The sequence below is a fragment of the Cydia fagiglandana genome, chromosome 9, assembly GCF_963556715.1.
Source record: "Cydia fagiglandana chromosome 9, ilCydFagi1.1, whole genome shotgun sequence".
Taxonomy (NCBI): domain Eukaryota; kingdom Metazoa; phylum Arthropoda; class Insecta; order Lepidoptera; family Tortricidae; genus Cydia; species Cydia fagiglandana.
Genome location: NC_085940.1, coordinates 17603726 through 17607368, shown reverse-complemented (window position 1 = coordinate 17607368; position 3643 = coordinate 17603726). Strand labels below are relative to the sequence as shown.

Genomic DNA, 3643 nt, shown 5'->3' with positions numbered 1-3643 from the left:
GGTTTATTTGTTATTTAATAATAAAGATTGTCAAAAAATAGTAATAGTACCTATCTATAGTTACAAAAAGATTAAGAACTGTGTTATATTTAGTAGTTTGTTACATATGTGGGTAATATTTATATATATATAAACTTACATATATAATTGTATTCTTTTGGTTTGAAGCTAACTCTATTTTATCTTGGTATTGGTATGTCAACATAAAATATTTCTAATCTTAAGTTTTATACACCTACACGTTAATTGTCTTTATTTACAGAAAATATCTATACAAAAATAAATATTGCTCAATTAGCTCATACACTTATTTTGTCTATACTATGAACTAAAACCTATTTATTTACAGACTAATCTTACTAAATTTACGATAATACAGGCCACAGCGTAAGGCTTATATACACTTAGCGCACTTTTATGAGTAATTAATTAGTACCTTAACGCTTTGGCACGTTTAGCAGTGGACAGTGCATTATTTCCCTTTGGTATAGCCTGTCCGATGTCTAAGATCAACTTTGCCATACATTTACTATGGCGTACCTAATATGTACTTGATCTTAGAAAAACGGACAGACTATAACACCAAAACATGATATCAATATTCTACAAGTTACGCTTTGTTCAACGCTTTAAATTGTTCCTTACTATTCCTGGCATACGCGCTCTGTCTCTTTCTCTTCAGCGTCGCCTGTCTCACTTCTTCTTCGTACTCTTCACCAAGTACACGGATAGCACTATGGCTATGAGCAGGGATACTATGACGCAGCAGTCCAGTATGACGCCGGCTGTTAAACTACTCAATCTATCTTGTTTTGTACTAAAAATGACAGTTATCGGGGAAAGTAGGTAGATTGGCCAATGTAACTGTTATTTTAGTAGGAATATCAAAATAAAAAAAAGACATTAGAGAATCCTCACAGTTCTCAGGGCACCTCAAACTTCTGCAATGCCTCATCTATCAAAACTACGCTTTATTCAATGCCTTAAATTGCTCCTTACTATTCCTCGCGTCATACGCGCTCTGTCTCTTCCTCTTCAGCGCCGCCTGTCTCACTCGGTACCTTTTCCTACTCTTCACCAAGTATACGGATAGCGCTATGGCTATGAGCAGGGATACTATGACGCAGCAGCCCAGTATGACGCCGGCTGTTAAACTACTCAATCTATCTTGTTTTGTTATAAAAATGACAGTTATTGGGGAAATTAGGTAGATTGGCCAATGTAACTGTTATTTTAGTATATCATAATTTAAAAAAAAGACATTAGAGAATCCTCACAGTTCGGTATTCTCAGGGCACCTCAATCTTCTGCAATGCTTCATCTATTAAAACTACGCTTTATTCAATGCCTTAAATTGCTCCTTACTATTCCTGGCGTCATACGCGCTCTGTCTCTTTCTCTTCAGCGTCGCCTGTCTCACTCGGTACTTCTTCGTACTCTTCACCAAGTACACGGATAGCGCTATGGCTATGAGCAGGGATACTATGACGCAGCAGCCCAGTATGACGCCGGCTGTTAAACTACTCAATCTATCTTGTTTTGTACAGTTTACAGTTATTGGGGAAATTAGGTAGATAGGCCAATGTAACTGTTATTTTAGTATATCATAATTATAATAAAAAATAAGTTCAAAAACTAAAACCCGACTACTGCAAATCGCGCTCTAAAAAGTATGAAACAAGATAGAATTCTCATCTAAAAATTATCGAACAGGGAATATTATAAATGTTATCATTTTTTAATAAAAAAAAATACAACGTAATATAATTTACTACATTTTTTATATATTTACAGAGATTCAGAGGATAGCCGTGGTCGTATGCCACTTTACCTTAAAGTTTATAATCGTGGCATACGACTACGGCGAACCTCTGAATCTGTGTAAATACATATATAAAAAAAAAGTAAATTATATTACGTTGTATTTTTTTATTGAAAAAATGGTAACATTTATAATATTCCCTGTTCGATAATTTTTAGATAAGAATTCTATCTTGTTTCATACTTTTTAGAGCGCGATTTGCAGTAGTCGGGTTTTAGTTTTTGAACTTATTTTTTATTTAATTAATTTTGGGGTCATGATTTCGTTACTAACTATTTGAAGTCACTTGATATTACTTTTGCGAGGGCGTCCGCAGTACAGAAATGCATGCAGAGAGCCGCATATAGCGGGCTACGCCCGACTCCTTTGGTATGAGGGCGCCGAAGGCTCCCGTCTTTGGAACGCGTACGTCGGGCTACGCCCGACTCTTTTAGTATGAGGGCGCCGAAGGCGCCCGGCTTTGGAACGCGTACAGCGAGCCTCGTACGTCGGGCTGCGCCCCGTCTTTGGAACGCGTACGTCAGGCTACGCCCGACTCTTTTAGTATGAGGGCGCCGAAGGCGCCCGGCTTTGGAACGCGTACAGCGAGCCTCGTACGTCGGGCTGCGCCCGACTCTTTTAGTATGAGGGCGCCTTCGGCGCCCGGCTTTGGAACGCGTACGTCGGGCTGCGCCCGACTCTTTTAGTGTGAGGGCGCCGAAGACGCCTGGCTTTGGAACGCGTACAGCGAGCCTCGTACGTCGGGCTGCGCCCGACTCTTTTAGTATGAGGGCGCCTTCGGCGCCCGGCCTTGGAACCCGTTCGTCGGGCGTAGCCCGACTCTTAGTATGAGGGCGCCGAAGGCGCCCGGCTTTGGAACGCGTACAGCGAGCCTCGTAGGTCGGGCTACGCCCGACTCTTTTAGTAAGAGGGCGCCTTCGGCGCCCGGCTTTGGAACGCGTACGTCGGGCTACGCCCGACTCTTTTAGTGTGAGGGCGCCGAAGGCGCCCGGCTTTGGAACGCGTACAGCGAGGCTCGTACGTCGGGCTGCGCTCGACTCTTTTAGTATGAGGGGGCCTTCGGCGCCCGGCTTTGGAACGCGTACAGCGAGCCTCGTACGTCGGGCTGCGCCCGACTCTTTTAGTGTGAGGGCGCCGAAGGCGCCCGGCTTTGGAACGCGTTCAGCGAGCCTCGTTCGTCGGGCTGCGCCCGACTCTTTTAGTATGAGGGCGCCTTCGGCGCCCGGCTTTGGAACGCGTACGTCGGGCTACGCCCGACTCTTTTAGTATGAGGGCGCCGAAGGCGCCCAGCTTTGGAACGCGTACAGCGAGCCTCGTACGTCGGGCTGCGCCCGACTCTTTTAGTATGAGGGCGCCTTCGGCGCCCGGCCTTGGAACCCGTTCGTCGGGCGTAGCCCGACTCTTAGTATGAGGGCGCCGAAGGCGCCCGACTTTGGAACGCGTACAGCGAGCCGCGTTCGTCGGGCTGCGCCCGACTCTTTTAGTATGAGGGCGCAGAAGGCGCCCGGCTTTGGAACGCGTATAGCGAGCCTCGTACGTCGGGCTGCGCCCGACTCCTTTAGTATGAGAGCGCCTTCGGCGCCCGGCTTTGGAATGCGTTCGTCGGGCTACGCCCGACTCACAGTATGAGGGTGCCAAAGGCACCCGAAATACAGGTTACAGTCTCTTATAGGGAATGTAGGGCTGTTTCCTACATTTTGGCTGATCTGGACTTCTATACCTATTCACTTTATAAAATATTGCAGATCATTAAAAAACACCATGTATATAGTGGCCAAACAAATTTCTTTTGCAAAAACCTTCTTGTATCGCCTTAATCGG

General features: G+C 45.4%; 1 protein-coding gene across 1 annotated transcript in view; it reads right to left on the bottom strand.

The window, feature by feature from the left end:
* The window catches only part of LOC134667561 (short-chain specific acyl-CoA dehydrogenase, mitochondrial-like), a 185925-nt gene that overhangs the window by 147131 nt on the left and 35151 nt on the right, over positions 1-3643 (bottom strand). The window lies entirely within an intron of this gene.